The following is a 24,318-nucleotide window of genomic DNA, read 5'->3' on the forward strand; positions in this document are numbered from 1 at the left end:
GAAAATATTGGGTTGATGCGAAAGTTCGTTTCGTTCATTAGTTAAAATGTGCGTGTAACATTTACTTATTTTAAAATAATCAATTTTGCACCGTTTTGGCCGACGACTTGCCATTTCTCTGGTTGCAGGTTCTCTAGCTGCATAATCCCGTGCTCGCACACGGAGAAAAAGGCCTCATTGGATTTACGTGTTCGCCTGGCTTGTTAGATTCATTTAATATAAACAACATAATTTAATATCAAATATTTTGCTTGAATGGAAATATTGTACTCTCATTAGAGTAAACCACGTTGTTTGATAAAAAAAAAAGTGTTATTTAGAGAAAACAATATTTTGTTTTCAATCAAAGAAAATGATATGCGACGTGTTAAATTAAGCTAAATTGTACATTTTACGCATCGGTTGAACGAAGGATGTGCTCATTGTCTCTCTGTGCAATTAACGTCGCTGCGCTGTACCGTTAATTGGCGATAATGAAAGGTCTCGCGATTTTACTATCTACCGCGTTAATTGACTGCCCGTTCGTTCCATCGGTCGGGCGCTTCTTCAACGTCATGTCGTCGGGGAAAATGTATCCGACCAGTATGTAGCTGAACTTGCCCGGCCGGAAGAACGGTCGCGGGACAAGCCGGACGGACGGACGATCTCCCAAAGAAAGTACGATAAGAAGCATTTAGTAATGTATGTAAATGCACCCTCCGAGAATCGTTCCGAACGTTACGGCGTGTACGTGTCCATTCGTAAGCTTTATTTCGTACCTCGAGGGACAGCGGGAACTTTTAGTGCGCTAGATTATGACGGTAATAACTCGACGAGTTTCTTTGCCCGCCGCTCGTCGTCCACGTGAACAAATTCTTCATCCCCCGAGGGTGAGATCTAATTTAACTTTTAGGGTCGCGTCTCGCGCAATCACGACGGACTTCTGGTAACCCAGCTCGACCGTGAGCGTGCACGAATTCAGTTACATCTGTATCATTCGCTTCATTACATCTCGTTTGCTATGAAAAGCGCCGCCTAAGAATTTTTCGCTTTATTAGTTTTTGTGAATACGAAGTGACGACACGGTGTCGTTTTTTTTTCCGCGAAGGTAGCAACGTGTCAATTCGTAAATATAAAAGATTGCAACGTTTCGCATAAATCATTCAAGAAATCGTCAACCTCGATCTCGACGATAGAATGTTCGGCTGTACGAAAATTTATTCGCGGCACTGTTATTAATGTAACAAGGAAAAATATCATTCTATTCAGAACAAAACATTTTAGTTGAGTTGTGCATGAATATAAAGGAAATTTTATGTTAAAAACGGAACATAAAAATTTTGTGTTACTGTGAGGAATGTGTTAAAAAGTACACAGATATGATTATATTACGAATCCTGAGAAAGTTAATTAAACAATGTGGTTGAAGTTTGGAGCGACCTTGAACGAAAAAAAAAATTCTTTTTCAAGTTTAACCTCAGCAAAAAAAGAGCAAAAATAAAGAAAAAAAATCGCTATATTCGCTTTATACGATCATGATATTATTTCGTTCACGGTCGCGACTATAATTCCGATCAAGTCGTCCAGGCACGGCGCTCTTATCTCGCCGTAATTTTAATAATGTAATCGAACCGCATTTTCACTGTATTTCTCAACCGAGATTTATTACTCGCGGCGTTGCCGCTATAAATCGACATCGCCGTCTACGGCCCGGTCTCAGTGTTATCGGGCGCGATCGCTTATACTTTGCGCGGAGACTTTCGTACGTCCATAACAACCTTAATTACTGTCCACGCTAATGAATCAACGGAGATATCGCTATTGGCGCATAGCTGAGCTCCGTGCGTGAGAGATTATCGCTTCGCACCCAAGGCGAGATAAAACCGTCCCCTTTCTTTCTTCTCCGCTTGCTCCCCTCACCGCGAGGCGTTGCGCCGAGGGAGCTGCAATCGGTTCATCTATTTCTATATTAAAGTCCGCTGGTAGAGACGGCTCGTAAATCACGAGTCTACGTAAGCCCGCCGTACGTGCCACCCTAAATAACTACATTCTCCGCGGCGCTACGAAAGCGTACGCGCGGTTACGGGCTGCCGGCAGCTAATATCTGATAATTGCGTGTATCGCCTTCTGCGAAAATGATAACAGTCGGGCTGTTCGACGAGTGTTGCAGCGGTCCGGACTCTCATTTCCGACGTTAAATGCAGACCGCAAATTTACATTTTATGGGAAAGTCCAAATACATACAGAAACTCTATTTGGTATTGTGTGCTCAAAATGCTGTAAGAAATGATATATTTGTTTGGAAGAAATTACCATTCGAGCGCTCTTTTCATTAAAATGATTTATCGTTACACTTTTAAGTATACACTATAAAAAGGATTTGTTAATAAGTACTAAAATTTAATGGATATTTACCGAGCAAACACGTTTGATTACTGCAACCAAACAATCCAATTGCCTATTCTGTATACATAGTACTGCAGTGTTCTGTATATACAGTACACAGAACTGAATTATTTGGCTGCAGCAATGAAATATATTGTCGACAAATATTTATCCAATTTTAATACCCTTTTTCAATATACGCGAGTTACGACATTAAATAACTCCGGATATTTCTTGAACCGGCGCTTGTTTCGCATCTAATTCGTTATGATCGGACTTGGAGCTATACCCGCAGTAGGTAAGTACCTGAAATTTGCATAGTTTGCCGACTAATTGGACCCTCAAAGGCGGAATCCTAGTAAACTTTGATAACTAGCCGCACCTTGTTGAGCAACTATTGTTCTGCTCAGTTTGCGAGCAACAAGTTGGGCACCGATAATTAGACAAGTTAACACAACTATGACCGTCCACAATCGTTAGCCGATAATAGGATTAAACGTACTTACAGGAAGTGCCAGTATAGGCGACAAACTACCTTCGTGCGTATTGCGAGTAATGATTCTAATCTTTCCTAGCCACTTGGGAAGTTCCATTAGACAACACGTCGCGAGGATTATTTAGGATACCGAAGTAAATGAATTCTCGCGAAGGATATGAAATATTGTATCTGTTGAAACATGCTCGGGGAAAAATTTTGGGCAAATTTTAATTTAAATATTAATTGTTTCACTATATATATATATATATAAAGAGAGAGAGAGAGAGAGAGAGAGAGAGAGAGAGAGAGATGCCCAGGCGCGCTGACTTGTAGAGATACACCGGAAAGAAATTAATTATAAACTCGTGGTCAGTTTTTAATTTCTGGTGTTGATGCATAGAGTTTTCAATTTTCAAAAAATGCGAAGATGTGTGTATACCCTCCACCGTTCTTTTATTTGCGATCGGATCTCGAATCAACGATTAACCGGCAATTTCTATTCTGCATGAAAAAAAAAAGGAATTATCTCCCACAACTACACACTAGCTAGTCTGTCTAATATGATCGAAACAACTTTTAAACCAGCTGTGTATGACTGTAATTATAAGAATTCCCATAGCTAAAAACTAGATATGGTAATTAAATTTGGAACTAAATTTTAGTTGCATCACATGGATAGTTAGTTTTTAACTTGGGAGCCAACTCTTTCTTTCCGAGTGTGACTCGACTTTCGTAACACGCTCCTTTATCATCTTTATTATTTTATTTATTTCTCAAAATTGCTGAAACCGTCCGCCTCACCATTCTTGGTATATTATTAATGAATTTCGTTTTACAGCGAGAGCAATGGGCTTATTACTTTCGCGCGCCGGAGTGAATGTAAGCGCGCACACAACGGAGAGTATGTAGCAAACTTGACACTTGAAATATCAGTCGTATACGCGTCCAGAACGTACATATGTAACTCCTCATCGCGAAACGAAAGCCCGCGTGCCTGCGTCCTGAGTCACGAACGAGAATTATATTTACTTACGGCACCCTGTCTCATAGTTTCTCGTTACCGGCAGAAACAACATCCCATTAATATTGTGATAGGAAACGTAAGGTCGTCGCGCCACAGATAACGGGGAAACTCGCATCATCGCCGTTAGGATAGGTAAGCCAGGGTCGTAGGTCTGAATTAATAGAATGCCGGCGCGCGCCGACGAAGTAATATCAGTACGCACGTTGTATGCCATTACGGAAAAGTTACAGCGAGCTTTGTAAGCAGGCTAAAGTAGCAGGAAAAGTCGAGGCGGTGAAAGAACGTGCCGAAGGAACAGATGAGATCCACGACTTCGCAGACGGATTGCGTTGTCTTCTTGGATTTCGAGAGAAAATACTACCCCACCAGCCGATCGTGTGTATGCTTTATTTTCTTCCTTGTATTCAACACCGCATACATCTATATGTAATATATGCTAAGTTCTTGTATAGCTACTTCCCGGGAGCTAGCCGCGGGATATCCGTGCGAAGTATTGTGTTCTATTCTATTTCATTCGTTCTATCAGATTCCCTTTTCACGTGACGTTACGAGACAAAATGCAAAGTAATGGCGGGAATGGAATATTTGATATCTCGGCGAGAGATATACAACTTTATCCGGCCGAGCTATCAACAATTTCTATCTTCTGGAGCCATCTCGTATCAACCTTTTTCTAACGTACGCGTCTCTATATCGTGCGAAGACTGCCGTTGGTTGCCCGAGGCGAGCGCCAAGTGGATAGCCGGGAATCGCGCGCAGAGAACGCGTGTATGCATGCGGATTCCCCGCCGCGCCATTCTCGCGAAACACTCGAGACGCCAAGAATGATACTCGGATGCTTCAGCATCGGTAATTACGTCCGATCTACGTTAATTAGTGCGCCGCGGATTTTAATTCCAGCCGGAGCGCCGATATCCAGCGCGCCTGGCGCGTGAGTGCTTTGTTCATGGTTGAGGATCCGCGATTCTAATTAGGATGTCGGGGCGACTGTTTCATTCCGGACGGCGTTGCGTTTAATGGCGAGGCGGGATGAGTACCTTCGGTGGGATTACGCGACGTTTCAGATATATTTTAAGTCTTGATACGTTATTAACTTCATTGTTCGCGTCGCTCACTCGGCGATTGAGCGTAGACTTGGAAAAATCGTTGAAATTCCGACATTATCAATTCCGCGTTACTTTAAAAGGAGAGAAAAATATTTGTAACTATAATACTGCACCATAGTAAAAGAATTAGGAAAACTATTTTTTCTATAATAATTCTTATTATAGTGTCGGTGATAACAACAGTGATATACACAGAAAGAAATTCAGTTTTCAATCAAGAATAAAAACATATATAAGCAAGAATATGATATTAATCTTCTTAGAAGACTATGTCTTCAAAATAATACTATTTTTTCTATCAAACAACATTTACTTTACACAAAATGACATTATGTTGTTCATATTAGACAAACATGTATCTAAAAAAAAAAGCCCCCTTAATCTCTGTTACTCGATTAAAATGTGACAAAACGTTCAATAAGATCGCGATTACGTGCAAACAAATTCCTCGATCGATTCTCTTTTCTCCGCGACGTGAAGAAATCTGCGCGATGCAAAAGCGTCACGTTCCGGTTCTGCGTCAAAGCTGCCAAGGGCTTGCGAGATCAATGGCCGGCCAATAGTATTTTCATCTTTTATCGACACGGTCGCGCGCTATAAGGAGTACGTGCGGGAGCGCGACCGGAGCGCATTAAACACAAACCAGTCATTAATAACGTGGAACGTGGCACCTTTAAGGCTCGCGGCCATAAATTCCGTTGCCGGGACAGTTTATCCGCGGTACTCGAAATCTAATTTATTTCACGACACGAGCATATAACGCGGTTAATAGACGCCCATCGGTGAAACGTATAAGAAATAAAAAGATGTTGCACAACATTTACCGAGTCCAGTCTGCATCCTGTCCTTGAGAGAGAAAGAGAGAGACTCTGTGCTACCATTCCGGCGGATCTCGGCGACGCGATCGAGAACATTTTCCATGCGAAGATTTTCAATTCACGCTCGCGCACGTCGCCTCTTAAAAGCCGCCGTGAATTACAGCAACTGCCACTACGTAGTCGCGATGAACGCGATGTTTCATCAACGTGAATAATTATCTTGGCACCGATATCATAATGTTCCGCGAAACTTGCTGATGCGATGTGTATCAACCGCAGTTTCGCTGCGCATCCGCGAGCGTGCACGGCTTACTAATTAATTATTTGATTTTAAGGACGTTACTCTCGCCGGTATTCCCTCGTATTCGTCCGACCAGTCACGCTAACGACGTGCACGCGGCGCGTCAAGCTGTGCGCGCATAATACAACGGTATTATCCGAAAGCGCATATAAAGCACCGGTTGCAACAACGGCGAGAGACGTAAAGCCAACCGATGAAAACGAAAATTCTTCCGCGCGATGCGTCCCGCATATCGAGAGAGAAAAGCGCTATTTATTTCGCTCTCTGGGACACGTTCCCTCAAGCGCAGATAAGAATACATACTTAAATAAAAAAAAGTTCATAAAATATACTGAAAAAGAGAAGAATTTGGCATAACTATATACAGTATGTGGTAGTAAATGATTTAGTCAACCGAATAATACAGTATGTAACTAAATCTTGATAATTGCAGTGCCGTAACGGGATATGTTTTTGAAAATAACCAGATATAGATGTAAATACTGAACAGATATAAATTTAGGATAAATAACTAAATAGAGATATTACGAAAATATATATAAATACTTATGAAGGATGTATTGAATGAAAACAACAAAATTAATGAAAAAAAAATGTTTTTCACTGCATTTTGTAAATATAGGAAAACAAAAAGATTACGAATATGTCTGCTGTAAAATTAATAGTATTGCAGATTAATAACTCAAACTACAATATGATGTTTCGAGCCTTTCCTCATATCACTCAGTAAAAACTTAATTACATCTTACAGGTTATTATACAACCTTTTCAGAATACAGCTAGATATAAATTAAAAAGTCATATATACACATTTTACTAAATTTTCATAAAAATTCTGGTAACTAATAATAAATAATAACTTATCGAACAAGTTAGCAAATTTATTGAATAAAAGTCAGTCTCAAATCCAACTTAAAAGAGAGCCTAAACTGGATATATCTATCTAACGCACTAGGGTTGCTTTCCAGCAAGAAACACAAAGTCGTTTCATTGACCAGACATCATCTTATATTCAATGAAACAAACTTATTTCCTGCAATCGTTATATATGAAATCACCAAAATTAGATCTGTATCTAAAATATTAAGATCTTTCAGTTCAGTATTAATTAAATATAAGTAATAATATTTACTGAGTATGCAGATTTATATATAACGTACATGTTGTTAATATTACCACGAGAGACGCGAAGGGAACAAGACAGGTTCTCGTTTGTTCGCCGCCCCCTTCCGACAATTTTCGTTTATTCGCGGAGCCGGCGGATACCCGCATATGGAACATCAAAGGAATCGTTAGGAAACCAAGTAGATACGAGGGGTGCAGCCGTCCCGCAAAGAACGTCCAAGTATGTTCCATCGAGACGAAATCGTTCCTCGGAAGAAAGATGGATACGCGATATTCCATCGTCTATAAATAGAGTCCATGATCGTCTCGACGATCGTGTCATAACGGGACGGTCGAAAGAAAGGGCCGATTGATGTAAAATCAAGATCGGTGATTATTATCATGGATGTTCCAAATCGAGGAATGAGAGGCACGATCTTCCACGTACGGCTAATTAGTCAATTAAAACTTTGGCACGCTGAGCTGAAAATATCAGGGTTTAAATTTAATTTGAGAACTTTTTTCCCCCAATTTTCCTCGTCCGCCCACAAAGTTCGCGCGAAAATTAACGGACAAGCGTCAAAGCTGGCCCGTATAATCAGTCGAATTATCGACCTCGTGATGACGGCCCTCGGATACATATAAGCATTAATTAGCAGCAGCGGGAGTTACCGGAAGTGCGGATGAGCCTGTCAATGAACAAGCAGTCTAATTCGGCGGCGGATGTGTACGCGCGACACATTTGTGCGAATTTCCCATATGAGTGTACACACAGAATGCGCAAGTGTGTACACACGGCACGTGAATGATACACAGCGTGAAAACGGACGCATTCGCGAAAGGACAAATTTGTACTCGCTGCAAACTTCCGCGCATCGTGAAAGGGGAATTACAATTTCGCACGGGGCCAACGCACGGCGGCAGTATAACCAACGAAATGTAATAGCAACGACCAATTGAAACGATTCGTAATCATCCGATATACGATAATAGGAAATTTTATTCGATAGGCGCGCGTAATTGCAGCTTCAATTTTATATAACGCGCAGGAAAATTAATCTTCTCTTTCTCAATCGACACATTATCGCGACGACCTGGGTAGAAATTTCAAACCATTTCTCCTCATTTCTACCCACTTAGGCCCTACACAGAAATGTAACGCTATTTTGAGGCATGCCTACCTAGAGTCTACCGGAGGCATTTGAGGCACGTCTCGATTAATTTCTATCCACCCCGCTCAACATTCATTTCATTTCATGCTGTTTCGACGAAATCACTATAATAATTAATCGACGGCCAAATGTCAAGACGTTCAACCGCTTTAAGGCAGGAATTGGAGGGATCGCGTCGACGAGCGATAGCACGTGCTGCGCAACGAAATCTGCTCGCCTCATCACGTTCGCACGAGATAAGTAAGCTCATGAAACTCGCGTTATAAATAACTTCCACTCGGCGAATGCGGCGCGTTCATCAAGCAACGTCGGTACGACGAGAAATATCGACATGCTGCGCATCGGAAGCTTGCACGGCGAGCGATTTATATATCTTGGGATAAGGCGGAGACGATTTTTTCATCTAGAAAATCCACCGCTGGGATCGATAACCCACCTATCTCTCGTACAGGCAGCCGATCGGAGAGCTCGCGCGCCTCTGAAACTGCCAATATTGAGACGGGTTAAATCCTTAGGAAATTGCTTCATTTATCGCGCGCCTATTACGCGTTATCAATCATCGATTGACCGAGAAGGGCGTTTGAAACAACGAGACTTATCCGATCGACGTTATACGACTCGTGTCGACATTAAGTGATCGTTTCTCTTCTTCTAGAACCAAAAAAACTTCCCTAACGCATCGGACTTAAGACGGAAGAGAGCACGTTTAATTTACAACGGTCGCTTCTTTGTGAACAACGACGAGATTGTCGTAGCCATTCTTGACAAATATCCCGTATCTTTTCGGCGACTTTTTATTAACCGGAGTCTCGGCGGACGACAAAGCGATCCCGTAATATCGTCAATTGAATCCTCGTGGATGAAGTGCAACGATTTGTAACGGGATTTTGAAGCGGCTGTCTCGCTCGGGCCGGATAATGGCGCGCGGATTTTTCAGGCTGACTGAAGTCGGCCAGTATTAAAAGGAGATTTTGAAAAGAGATCGGGAAATTGCGAATCGGAGTTGCGGGAATTATTATCAGCGAGGCGATAGGAGATGAACCGACCGATACTCCATGTGCGAACGTTTCATCTAACGCGTATCCCACGCGCGAAGGAGAGAGAAAGTATTTATTTTCATCCTCGAGTTAAAGAAATTTAATATAAGTATAGCTGCTTGCCAGAGTTTAGAATAATACAAAACAATGAAAAAATAAGTAAATACCGAAGTATTAGAATAGTGGTAAGAATAATATTGTAATGTGTGTGTATAATAAGAATATGAAATATAAAGATAGATTATGAAAATATAAGTAAATTTATATTTAAAATAGCACAAAATATGTGACTGTAACTATGTAAGAAATAACTTAGAAAAACGGGAAAAAATAATATACAATATGAGACAGCGCAAGTTGTATAAAAGAAATATATTTATTTATTTAGTTGTTCATTTTTATTTAAAAATTGCCCTAGAAATTAATGTCCTTTATTTAGCGATCACCTTAATGTATTGTACCGTGAGCTTTTCTCAGAGAGATCTATTTATATAATTTATTAAAAGGGAATATGACAGAAAAAAGATTAAACTCGCGTAACGTTTGCAAACAAAGGACTAGCTCGGAAGTACGACTTCCGTCGCGAAGCTCTCCGGTAATTTTAACGAAGGAACCGCGATAATTAGCAACGGAAATAATAATAACAATACCAGCGTCTCCAAACTGATTAGCGCAAGACATATCCGCCGGAACTTTGCGACTGAAAATTGTAACCGCGAGAGGAGGGTGATGAGGAGGGTGATCGACGAGGGACAGGAGGATTCCAAGTACGCGAAGCACTCTCCGCGTGGCCACGAGGGCTTTTTAATTAAAGCGCGATCCCCCCGAATCCCCACGAATTTCGGCTTACGTGGCTGGCGAGAGAGGCACGAATGGAAAACAAGATATTTTCACGAGAAGTTATCACGATTCGCCAAGGGAAGTATTCTTATGCGCGAGAGCCTCCGAGTATGTCTGAGAATCCGCTGTGTCATTCAGCCACCTAACTATGTTACGTCTTTCTGTTGTGCGACGAAGTTCTGTATCCGTTTGTTTTTGACCAAAGAAGTTCGCTCGACAAGAAAATCGCGAATGAAGCCCCCAAACAAGGAAATTAAACTTTAGGAGCGAAGCACGGGTGTTATAGCGCGATATGAGTATCAATATTATTTTGTGGGAGGATTAATAAATAATTTTTTGACTCTCATGTTGCAAAAAATACTGCCTCAACCAGGAAAGCATGATAATGAGACAACTGATAATATTCATATCAACACCTGTGTTTTACTCCTAAAAGTCCATTGAATTCCTCCGTTTGATTAAACCAAGGAGAGGCAATCTTATAAAAATATCTCTCGTATAAACTTTTCCGTAAAAGCGAAAACTCTCTTTCAGCCAATGTCCGATTAATTCCTTCATGTCGAGAGAGGAGAGAGAAAAAGTATCGAAAATATGCAACGTTAAAAATCAGGGATTTCAGCTAAACATTTAGATCGACTCGGTTATCAATATGCAATATGTTGTTTACGCCGAACATATTCACACCCGCGGAATACGTCGAGAGAGCGAATGCGCGCACGAGTGTTTTTGTATATTTTATTAAAAACGTTTTAGAGAGGCAGATATTATACGGGAATAACACAATGTAAAATGCATCCGTCCGAAGTGAAGTGGCGATCGAATGCAGTTACGCGGCCAGTCCTGCTGTTTGCACGGGAAGATGATCGTAAATAACCTTATGCGTTGCAACATTCAGACGTTTAATTTTTGCAAATGAAAAGCTAATTACGGGAGGGATGGTATTACCGCACGGTGTCGGTGCCACTCGCGCGTATAAATCACCGCGCATTCTCGCTGTTTCCCGGCGGTGACAAATAAAAACGTATTTTACGTCAAGAACTGCGTCGCACTTGTTTGTATGTGACAACTAGTACGATTCCGGTCGTTGCATGATCATGGCACAGCGCAACACATTTCACCGGTTTATGCGTTTCCGCAAAAATGAAACCCAGAGAGAGTCGCGTGACTCATAGTCACTAACCCCGCCAATTTTGCCTTTCGAACAATGTCCGTTAATCACGTATAACTTTCTTAAGTAGTTGCAGCATCAAGGATAATTTATACGTCGCGTATAAATTAACTCCGCGCATATACGAGAATCTCGCTACTTTAATATTATTAAATCTGTTCGATGATACGAGGTCGTCGAACGGAAAAGTGTCAAGTTAAAAATGACAAGGAACAAATAGCTTAAAAATAAAATATTTTTCAACCCAGGATACATATTTCGGAAAAACATAGTCGAAAGACTGAAATCGCCAAGTAAAATTGTTTCTTCCTTCAAGTAAACGTAACGATCTTTCGGTGAAAATATTTTTCATATCAAGTATTGTATTTCCAGATATTCTCAAGTATCTTTGCGCATCGCGAGCGCATATATCCCTCAAAGAGAGAACACGAAACTAGTTGCTCCAAATCTGACTGTGATAAACTAATTAAACGAGAATTTGTTCAACATTTTCAGTTCGATTGTTACACGTAATTTTGTAATGCAAATAGACAATCGATATCCATTTAAAAATCTGCTTATTTTCAATACAAAGTAACAAAATGATCGTCAAGGTGTCGCGCTCACTCTCTGTGGCCTACAAATGGCGTCCTAATAATAAATGCTAATCGGCCGATTACAACGGTTGTCAGCGATAATTTTATGCGAAGTTTAAATTATGCAGCTTTTTCCACCGCCAGTGAATATTAATTACCTTCTGGACCGACTTAAACGTCGTCGGGGCTTTAACACGAGTTTCTCAGTCGTGCGAGCGGAACGAAGCATTCGCGGAAAATCGCAGAGAAAGAAACAAATCTGGCCGAGCTGTCGGCTCCGCTCCTCTTTCTTTTCCGGCCGAAGAAGTAATTAATGCAACCTGGTTATCCAAGATGCTTAGCGGCCGAAGTTGCGCGCGTTAATAGGTTTCAGGGTATAAACCAGAGGCAGTTGCGGGACCGTTGTTTGCACGATAGCCTTTGACCACCCGCCCGGTCGTCCTCTTTAACTCGAGAATCTCGCGCAGCCGACTACCCAAATTCCGCGAGCGCCGCGGAATTGCGCTCGCTGAAATTATCGGGTTAATCGCCCGCGAAGACAATGCCGAGCGTGGAAATAGTTAAGGATCGACGATAGAGAGAGAGAGAGAGCTCTCCTTCCGTGGGTGTGTACATAGTCCTTAACGGAGATCCGATGAAGATAAAAAAGGACCGTGATCACGCCGCGATATAATGACGTCTCGTGGTTGAAGGGGTTCTCGGAAGAATGTTGCGAGCTCTATTTTATTCGAGAACACTATAGAAAATAGCAAGAAATGTCCAAAATTCCATTCTGAAAATAGCATAGGAGAGTATTCTATTGCAATATGCAGCTGTTTTTTTTTTTAAGTTTCATGATAGTTGTATAATTATCGTCGTCACATAGCAATCATTTGAAGTTTTAAAATATAGTTTTTGTACGATTAATTCTATTTGAAAGGAAAATCGTTAATTTCGTTATATATCCAAGAATAAAATATCTATTGGTTTTCTTGTTATTTTAAGACATAAGCTGTTTTAAATATTTTGGCAATGACGATAGTCAATAATATTTTGTTATCCTAGAATATATTACAGTTTTAAAGCTATGAAAGCTCTGCCAAAATCTGATAATCGAAGATACTACTGAAAGTAAAGCATCATTAGATTAGCGGATTTACAAGTATTTTAATGTAAGAAAATCATGCCCCCCATTTTGGCTCGATGTCTTCACAAAAAAATTCACACACTAGTACAACAATGTTCATTTTAAATAAATACAAAGTAATATTAAAATACGACTTTTTTACACTTTGGTTTGCAGTATTGGATTCGCGATTTTTTATTTTGTAATTCCGATCTTGGGTTTGCGTTCAATAACCCGAGAAATCTATAAAAACAAGTCAATGTTAAAGTACGACTGCTATTTGCAGTCGTATTGAATCCGCCATTTTTAATTTTTTATATATTTGGATTCATGGTTATCGATCTGAAAAATGACTAAAAATAACTTTTGCTAACAATGTAATTAAACTTTGAATTATGGCCACTTTTTCAACCTCCCCGTCCGCTGTGAGGCAGAGGGTGGGTGGAAAAATTGTGCCGCTAACGTGGCTGCTACATTAACTGTTACATAAAAAGCGAATCTCTCGCGCCGACGTTCTAACTTGTATCGACTTTCGGACTCGTAATTTAGAAACTTTCCTTCGTTACCTTTATAATCGGTTACTTCGAGAGGGATTAACTAATCGAGATTAACCGTCAAGTTCCAGTAGCAACTCCGTTTCGAAAATGCTGATATAATCGGCGCGAGCTGTTTACAAATTAAAGCGAAGAATTCGCTTTCCCGACAGCAGTTCCCGCATCTAACACGCGCGGCGGTAGGAGCAAAGGTCGGAGCTCTCTTTCTTTCCCTCCGATCCTCGAGATTTCTTTCCCCTCGTCGTCTTAAATTCGCTGACCTTAAGCTAGGGGAAACGGCGCTCTTTAGACAACAATGTTTTCCAGAAGCGGATTGTGGGTGAAAGATAGAGGAGAAACTGAAGAGAGGAAGAAGAACAAGAAGGAGCAAGCGGGCGAAATCTATTCAGGTGGAGTCGACTCGGGGGCGGCGGATTTCTCAGCAATTGCCTTTGATTCCTTCGGCTAATACGAGGAATCTGAATGCCTGGCGGCGGCGCCTCTCCATTCACGTCCGAGCGCGAGAGGAAAAAGTTCGATCCAGAAGTGATTCCGACGGAAAGCCGGTTACTTCCTTAGCTTTTCCGTCCGTTCACTTGTCTTATGCGCTAATCTGAGCGATAAAAAAGGAGTCAAAACCACGGTGGAGGGACGACGGAGAGAAGCGTTTCAAGAGCCGCGCGGAAATCCAGTGTCGCGTCGCTCGATATCTGGATCCCATCGATCGGCAAAGGGAAATGTTTATTGCATCGTCTTCGGCAGGACGTATTTCTTCCCATCAGCGCCGCTAGCGGCTTCTCTTTCTTTTTTCACCTTTTCCTTTTCACCGCGAAGTCGCGCGAGTCCTTTGTAATTTCGAAAAGTGGGCGAGCTAAATGGATTGCGAGGACGTCTTGCGGGGTCGCTTAAAATGAATGAATCTGTCAGATGGATTTATGCGATCCTTTGGAACTCGTTGCCTCTAAAAGATTTGTACCGCGGCGCGTTAAGAAGCTCCCGCCGGGACATAATTTCGGGAAAATGCTCGGGGAACATCTGCGATATAGTCCGGGATCGCGTCGCGTCGATCGAAGCATTCTCTATCTGGCGTAATTGTAAACCTGCAGTGAGGAAAGCTTTCAGTGCCGGTGTCCCTCCGACCAGCGAAATAATCAATAAACAATGAAGGAACTTGTAGACACTGTAACTAAAGCTGATAAACTACTTTTCCGGGCGTTTAATGGTCTTCGAGCTTTCTTCGCGGCGGTGCAAAGTTACATCTGCGCTTTCATCCGATTTTACGGCACTTGGAGATTACTCAACGGCAGAGAAAATTCCTGGAATCGCCCGCGATGAAAGTGGAAAACAATGCCGACACTGCCGGTAATTAAACTGCCGCTAAATAGTTTCAGGACGCCTCATGTTCCTTCTTTTTTTCCTTTCATTTTACCGAGGGGCATACTTCGAGCGAATAATTCGCGCGCGAATTCGTCCCAGCGACAAGGCTCCCGGCGTGGGTCAAAGGAGGAGGAAAATCGAGCCTGACAAACGCAACGAATTTAGCGTGACGTCGTTCCCAAGCGCGATTCTAATGAATTACAGGACGCCATAACATAATCTACGCGATAATCCGCGCGTCGAAAGAGAGAAAAAATTCATCGTTCAATCTACGTCCGGGCGGATAATCGTCACGGTGCTTTAATGTTCGCTTAACAAATGGAGCTCACGATAGAGAACGAAAGCGCGCTAAGTTCTCTTTGCCGGGCGAACAACTTCCGTCGAATTAGTACGTACAATACGTCTTTCGGGATGATGGAAGAGCCGGAAGACGGACGAGAGAGAAAGATAGATAGAGAAGGAGGGAGGGAGAGAGATCGAATTGCGCGTTTCATCTATTCCGACTTACCGTCTATGAACAAGAGATGCGTCGACGTAACGCGCGCGTTTTTTTTTTCTTTTAAGTTCTTCATAAACGCATATTCTCGCGGAGATTCGTACTTTCTCGATTTGAGAGCATTCTTATTCGGAACGTTTCGTTTGACAGGAGATTATCAGGAATTTCCCTTGAAAAATTCTCAAAGCATTCTGAAGTTTTGCGTAAACATTTATGCTTTAGTTGTATACAACATATTATTAAATTTAATATTAATAAAGTATTAAATAATAAAGTTACAAAGAACCCTGTTAGTGTTGAAATTACGCGAAATGTTGATTGACACAATTCCGGACGCAGCGGAAATCAAATAAAAAAAAATTATTAAACTCCAAACTTGTGATTATCATGATTCTATATTATCGTGCCTGTTCCCCCGTGATGAAGTTAATATCTTTAATATTTCAATTTTTTAAGATTTTCATCTCCCAAAGATAAAAAAGAACGGGCCAAAAGTCGATTTTTATTCCCTATCGTGGTAGAGACGATAGCCATAAGTTTAGAGTTTAATATTTTTCCGGCTATTTTGGTCTCAGAAACTTACAGTGTAATCTAAAATCGTGTCAACCATGCAAGCAAAACTTTCGTTCAGCGCTGCGCAAGGCTATTTGTAACTTTATTAATATTGACGATAATAACGAATATTCTTACTGCGTATATAGGTAAAACGTAAATAAATATTCACACAAAACTTCAGAATTTTACGACTTGTAGTTTTTTCAAAAAAAGAAAATTCTGAAAATCATCCACAAAACGATGTTCCAAATGAGAATATCCTTTTAAGTTGAATCTGTGAAAATGTCGCTAATTGAATTTGTGCAGCAATTCCATCGATAATCACTCTGAGTATTCGCTAATTTTTCGTAGAAATTCATTCACTTAGCTCTTTTCTTTAACTTCACTGACTTCGACCAATGAAAGATTCACTGCAAATCGCTGTTACGTAGCAGAATTATATGTACACATCGTATATATATTTTTATATCATATGTCATATTCGACATAATTTATACGATAGCAGATTCAAGAGGTTTGAATTCAAGTTCCAACGTATTTTTAAAATATGGCATGAATTAAATCAATTAAACCTAATTAAGAATATTTCAGGCAAAATCATTGACAATACCTTAACGGTCGGTTTAAGATGATTAAAAAGAAATAATAAATATCATCTTCTTCGCTATTTCACTACTTCTGCGGTTAGATTTCTGCGATGGAGAAATTTGCCGCTGTTAACAGACTTTTGCAGCGAAATTTCACTAAATCGCAGTGCTATACTTACAACTATAATCACTAGTTGACTACTTTTCAGTGACAATACATTGTTATAGAATACGTAACTCTTTGAATCTACGCCGTCTTCGAATTCAACGAAGCATGAACACGCCCGGAAAGCGATGAAATTTCAAAATTACCGAGTATATCGAGTGAAGACATTACGCGATCTATCGCGTAATTCTGAAATATATGCACGTTTCGTAGTACACATTAATTCTTCGCATTACTTCCGTCGTTAAGTTATTATAGGAACTCGTATCCGCACGCGTGGCTACGTGGATATTGCATCGATATTCTTCGGAGAAATATCGGTCGGCTATTATCGATATTTGTAATATACACGGTACACGACTCATGGTGCACGCGGCGAACGAGGAAAAGTATCGATTTCCTATTAGCTTTAAGTGCTTCGCGGGGGATGCGATATACGGAATACGCGTATGCACGGCTCGCGAATTCCACAGGGAATTAAGAGGAACCCCTTTTCTTGCCGGGCGCGCGGCCTCGTTCCGGTAGATGAAAAATTGCCGGCGGTCGCACGAAATTAGCGACAGCAGAATGGAGGTGGCGAATGTGATTAATGGAACCGTAAATTAGCAGAAGCCATCAGCCGGCTGTTTCTTTTTCCGGGTTCCTGCAACGCGTCCCACGAGGGCCGCGAGATGAGGGTGGGCTGCCAAAAGCAGCCTGCGGAAATGCGAATTCTCGCGAGCTGACGACAGCAGCGGCGGCTCAATAATCTCGAACTGTCTCTCTGAATGAGAACGTTTGCAAATTGGCTCTTCGAATTCGCGTTTGATGCATTGTAACGCTTAACTCTTCGACCGCACACTTCTGGAAAGTCGCTCGTACCGCAAACAGAAAATCACATTGACACTATGTGATTTTCTAAATTCCACATTTGAAAAACTATGAAAGAGATATATTTCAGAATAAAGTGTCCCATTTCAACGTTTGATCATACGTTTAAGTGGACTTTATAGAAGTTTACTTTAGTTAAAAAGATATGTTGAAAAATGAATGACAACTTTCCTCGACATTTTCATTTTTGAACTTTCGTCTTAGAACAACCCACAGAATCTATCATGTCAAGAACATACGTCGATTCTGGGACATCCTGTATTGGCAAGCGTCGCCCAACATACGAGGGCAGTCCGATAAGTACTTAGCCTACAAAAGAAAAACGAAAATTTTGGAAAAGTGGCGATTTATTTCTCAACATAGTCTCCTTTTAGCTCGATACACCAGCGATGCTCCAACTTCTTTAACCCATCTGAAAAATACGTTTTCTCGAAGTCTGCAAAGTAGGCCTCCGTGACGGCGATGACCTCCTCATTCGGCCAAATTGGTCGAATTGGACTACGAACTGCTGCCCCATCCACCGTATTCTCCAGATTTGGCCCCGTGCAACTTTTTTTTGTTTCCAAACTTGAAAAAGTCACTCGCCGGGCAGAAATTTGAGTCGAATGAGGATGTCATCGGAGGCCTACTTTGCAGACTTCGAGAAAACGTATTTTTCAGATGGGTTAAAGAAGTTGGAGCATCGCTGGATCAAGTGTATCGAGCTAAAAGGAGACTATGTTGAAAAATAAATCGCCACTTTTCTAAAATTTTGGTTTTTCTTTTGTAGGCTAAGTACTTATCGGACCGCCCTCGTATTAACGAAGCGTAATCGCGCGATCTTGTATTCGCGAAAGGAAAGAGATTGCGCGCGCTTACAGCTACTACGTAGCTACACACACATCGTCTCACCTTCCCGCGCTCTTTCTCTCCTCGGCGAAATGCGTATCTTCAGTTCAGTAAAGCGATTCGCAACACAGCTACCGTGTAAGCCCGCGGACCATGATTGGTGCTCTCCGGTGCATAAAACGACATACAAACAGCAAGACGAGCGTAGACGAACGCGCGTAGCGCCGCTTATACGGGCTACGATGCATTCTGATTGGATTATGTACAATGCAGGAGCGCATGTTCCGATGCACCGAGTCAATTTATTACCGTGTTACTCAGCTCGGTCTCGCCCAGGTTATAAGGTACTCTATTATGCGCATAATATTTAGATCGGGATCGAGGGGAGGCGAATTCATTTATGTCTGCCAAAACGCTATAAAAATGGTGATGCAGTCATGCTGCGCAACGCCCGTTACCAGAGTAGAGCGCAAAACCCGATCGAAATTTTCTTCCTCGCTTGCCCGGTAAATCCTTCAATATGTTGCCGGGCAAACACATGGATAATCCTACCGTCCGCGACGAGACGAATAATGAATAATTTTATGTCGCGAACGGGCGAAACGTCGTGAGGAATCGTCCGAGCGAATGAAAGACACGCGATCTATTCGGATTGTGTAAGATTTATATCATTGGGAAGTACTTCTTTTCCTGTGAGCGACGGATTAAATATTCGTTTGACACGTGAATTAATACAGTAACCGATAATTGAGAGGATCATTCTGATGGTGACTATACGTTCTATCGGAGAACACTCTCCAACTTTCAACTCAATCTAGTATTTTTAGTGAATATTATCATAAATTTTTCATAAATCTGACGTAAGTTACGTATATAGATATACGTAGATAGATGAAGATAGGGAGAGATATTTTTGAGACGATAGTCTTGAGAACACACTGAGAAAGAAAGGTGGTATAATCAACGAAACTTTGCTCAAACAAACCAAATTTGTTCAAGAGCAACGCTTAATCCATTGAACAAATCTAAAGCCCCGTCTAAATAGTTCGCAGAACGCAAGTCGCAGATCGGCAAGTACAAGGAGCTGATCGTCATCTTACGTTTGCGTTTACGACGTTAGTTGCTGCAATGAGTTACTAATTAGTTCAACGATTACGCTCAGCAACCGTGCCAAGACATCGTTGCGATATTTGTTCGCGCGTAATTTGTTCAGCGACAATATTTTCTGAATGAGAATGACAATTGATTTTGTCAATCAACAACTTTCTTGATTCACTCTAAGAATATCGCAACGACTGGTTGGTCGATTTTTTTGATTCGCGTATGATTCGCGATTGTAAGATGCGACTGGCGTAGCAACGAGAGACAGTGTAAAACTAACGATACAATTTAACGACTGAGTAGTTAAGTATACGTCATTTCTCCCGTACTATAATCGTGCGCTAGTTGCCATGAATTATTCATGCTGTGTAGCTGTATTTACCCTCAAGTTATAAGGCTACCTTATTTGTCGTCAGCGTAATTAACTTCTCAATCGCCGCCTCGCTGTACGCTCGCAAACAAGAACATAATTACTTGTCGAGCTTATGAGAATTACTAATTCAGCGGGAAGAAGTGGCGAAGTGAGGCATTCACGAAAATTTTGGAAGCAGCCGATAAACGTGCTTTTTCTTTTACGTCGCATTATTCTCAAACCTCTCGTTGGCATTTCTATGCTTCGCGATGTGCAGGACTGGAATATTTCGTTTGTCAAAATCTCTCCAAGAGAACATAAAGAAGACATTTGTTTCGAAATGACCGCACACAATGTGAGGATCACCGGAAATTCTTTTCCCGATACGATATTTTCGATTTGATATTCTGAAATATCGCCCCCGGAGAGTGATAAGTCGCGACTAATTTTATTCAGTCCTACCGGCAGTCTTGCCATTCAGAGGAGAAATCGATACGTAATGTTTGAAGACTATATACGCTACCTTGCCTACACGCGAGATCGAATTACTCATGCATCCAGCGTCGTTCATCCAAAATTCATCACAATTCTCAGGAATGGAACGCGCGAGCCGTACTCGAATTCCACGCACGCCACGCGTTTGTGCATATCTTCGTATCGTTTCTTTCCATTTGTCGGAGCCCCGCCGCTCGGTGTATTACGGAATAATGAGAAAGTCCTAAACCCCCGCTTGATTCAAGCGAATACCCGGAAGGAAATTAAATATCAGCTGAGAAAAAAAAAAGAATGACAAAAGAATTACATCCGCGTCGCATTTTTCCAACAAATGCATCTCCATGCAAACTGAGTTGAGAGATCAACTTAAAATCGTAACAATACTACATTGTTTGTCTTTCAATATCTATCTTCCCCCTCTTTTTCACGATTCTCTCAGATTTCATACGTGGTAAAAAATTTTGTGTTAAAAGCGGTTCACTGAAACCTTCATGTTACTCCAACATGGGGAATATGTTAAAAAGTACACAAATATGTTTAAATTAACACATTCATCTCGTTAACATATTATACTGAGAGAAAAATATTTGATATTTGTTGCTCTAATCATGATAGTAAAAGAATTATAGTCAGGAAAACCAATTTTTTAGTAAGTGATCACTGATAATAACATACGAGTACATGTTGTTATTACTATTTTTGTGGTTAAAACTATAAAAAGTTACGGTTGGCACCGGAAATCATTACTCTCAGTGTACTTTTTAATATAATCGCCCTGTTAAAATAATATAAAAATTCGGGTAGACCGTTAGTAAAATTTTTTACCGTATATGAGGGGAGAAAGGAATGAATAAAGCGGATGTCGATTGAAGAGAACACGAATTTTTGATAACCCCTTATTGTGACGTTAAGCGTGAAAACACATTGATAATTAAGCCACGTCTCTCAAATTCTTCGGTCTATGCTAACTCGCGATTATCTATATATGAATTGTTCGACCAGCCGCTCTTGACGGAAATATTTTTCTTCTACTCGCGCATCTGGCTGATATTTTCCCAGGAGGAAATCGAGAATTTTGCGCGAATACTGAACAAGAAAACTGCTATAAAATTTGGTATTGAAATATCGCCGAGGAATATTCCGAGGATAATCAAATTTCTTTAAACGCCAGACAGCGATAATGTACTCTGAATTTTAAACTACACCCAACGCGCGCATATACGGTATTCTAGATGTCGAAATCAATTGTTCAACTTGCCTGCGAGATATATCGCGAGAAAAGAAAGTAACTTAAAAACTACAAAGAGAATATCGAGATATATCGAGGCGGTGATGTATTTTATGATAGCGCGACTGTATCAACAGTGTTGTACTTGACGAGGTCGTATCGCCTTTAGATTTTCATTTGCATTTTATATCAAAAACACTTGATACAAATTCGAGACGACTCGTGCATTTTTTAAATCGAGAGAACGTCAAAAAACTCTCGTAAATGAGATTGCACTTCGTCTTATATTTCGCGATTGTTTTCGTTTTTGCCGACATTTCCGCGTATTATTCCACGTGAACGTGTTACTAGGAGATTTAATTTTCCCTTTAAACATTTATCGCAAAGAAAGATCAATCTTGTTTAAATCGCGCTTCCCGTCGACGAAAAGGTTTTCAGCCCTTCCAGCGAATTAATAAACAGCTGTAATTTTTAATCAACCGTCAAGACTATTTCCGCGTTGGAAACGTCCGTAAATTAAATTACACTTTGTCTGCGATTTCGCAACTGTTTCCGATTTTGCCGAATTTATCGCGGGCATTTCGCGATCTCTAAAATCTTATTTTTAGTTTAAAAAATATTAAAGATAAAAATTAAAAGTTGAACGCTAATCTTAAAGAATACTTATAAAAATAATTAACTTTAGTATTTCACTAAGAAAAGAAAAACTTAAAAATTTAATTTTATAAAGTTGATTTCACAGAAATAAATATTTATTTAATTACAACGAAATAAAGTTTCACTCCTGGCAAATAAATAAATAATTAATAAGAAAAGTATATATTTCAGAAAAATATATATTTCGTCATCACAGTCGAATTTTTTTTCTATCTAATAAATATCGAATGAAACGTCACAAGAAACGTTTACTTTGAAAAATATCAATTTCTTTTTTTCAGAGTATATGCAAATTTCATCGTTTTATCTTAAAACCTCCTTTAAAGCGGAATAATTTTTTATTCAGGCTTTGAATTACTTTCAAACTTTTAAATGCAATGTAGATTAATTTTTTCATTATTTTGAATTATATATATCTCCTTAAATCATGCGTCGACAACGCTCGTCAGCGCTGAGTTCGGCCGGATATCCGACGTCAAGTACGCGGTGGTTAAAGGGTCCACACACACGCTAGCGAGATCGCGCGCGATTCAGCGGCCGAACTCGCAACGGAGCGTGCATTCTCGTCGCGGCAATTATTCCGGAATCGAGAACGGGTCGCAACGCTGACACAAGCACCCCGAACAAGAATCGCCCCGACGCGCTTTCCCGACCACTCTTGCGCTTACCGACGCCGCTTTACCAACACCGTTCGAGCCCGACGTACCGCTCGGCTGCTTCGCGCACACACGCGCAAGGGAAGGTGAGAGTTGCAACGCTTTGCGACCGGCGTCGCCGTGACGTTACGCGTGTACGTACGTGCCTACGTATGCACCGGCGGCGCGCCGCAGTCCCGGCTCAGCCACTTCCAGACACCTCGGAATTAACGCGGTGATTTCGAGTGCCCGGGGGAGGAATTCTTCGGTCGATGCTTTCCGGCGCGTTTCCTACGGAGTAAACGGCCGCACTAAAGGTTTATCGCCCTGTTGTTGTCCTTGCTTGCGGATCGAAAAGTCTGATTCAGGAATCGCTTGCCACGCGATTCCCCGCGCGGAAATTGATTGGCAAACTGCAGGCGCTCTTGGATATTGGTCGATTTTATATTTTCCGATTAATTCGGGCAGGTTTTCGCAAGGAAGAGAGAAACTCTTCTCTCTCGACGGCAACCGGAGGAGATCGTTAAAGTTGAGTTATATGAGAACTTTACGCGCGTATCGAAATCGACAGCGAATCGCGCTCGTTACCGCGGAAATTCATCAGTCCTGATATTGAGCAATGTTCTTACTCCCCGTTGACGCAGAGATAATCAAAAGTGCGTTCCCCGAAAAGGTTTGTATACTGACATGAATATTGAATTTCGCCCGAGACCGTTCTCCATGAATCATACATATAGAAGCATATCTATGTCGTGTCTTTATTTTCCAAATGCACACTGATGCTAATATAGATAATTAATTAGTCCGCTAAATTGTTATCTTTTAAACTTCAGCTGCATATTGATGGAGATATATGATCTGCTTACACACGTCTAGTAAAGTTAGAAAATAACCGTTCAGGAGCTGAAAGTTGTTCGCAACTAAGTTGACATTTTTTTTGTATATGTTCCTTGATGTCCTATTTCTAACTTCTATTTTTAATTTCTGCTAAACCACATTTATGATAAAAAAAAACTCCTTTGACACGAAGGAAGACAATATAGAGACATTATTCAAAAATTTTAGAATTATTGACCATTTTGTTTTGAAAATATAGCTTTAGGAAATTTACAGTTTATAGTAATACCCGCGACATATAGTGTATCTCAGCTCAAGGAGAATATCCCGATATCTCCTTTGTTTTTAATGACATAAGAAATATTTAGAGTACAATTTGAATGGCTTCGAAGGAGAAATATTGAGGAAAGAAAATCTTTTTACGGCCTTTTTTTCGTTTGCTTAAACAAGCTCCCCATATTTAGGCCCAAAAGATATTTAGGTGTTCTTCTTACGTCGAAACATCCTAT

The 24,318-nt window shown here is 40.8% G+C and overlaps 1 protein-coding gene across 1 annotated transcript in view; it reads left to right on the forward strand.

Annotated features, from left to right (window-relative positions):
• LOC106749846 (SAM and SH3 domain-containing protein 1-like) overlaps nt 1–9,073 on the forward strand; it is a 335,009-nt gene extending 325,936 nt beyond the window's left edge. The window contains exon 17 of the transcript XR_001374885.1: nt 9,023–9,073. The gene's annotated coding sequence lies outside the window, so the exon portion shown is untranslated. The remainder of the gene's footprint in view (nt 1–9,022) is intronic.
• Nucleotides 9,074–24,318: the final 15,245 nt, after the last annotated feature.

Source organism: Dinoponera quadriceps, unplaced genomic scaffold, assembly GCF_001313825.1.
Source record: "Dinoponera quadriceps isolate SergipeBrazil2010 unplaced genomic scaffold, ASM131382v1 scaffold4498, whole genome shotgun sequence".
NCBI lineage: Eukaryota > Metazoa > Arthropoda > Insecta > Hymenoptera > Formicidae > Dinoponera > Dinoponera quadriceps.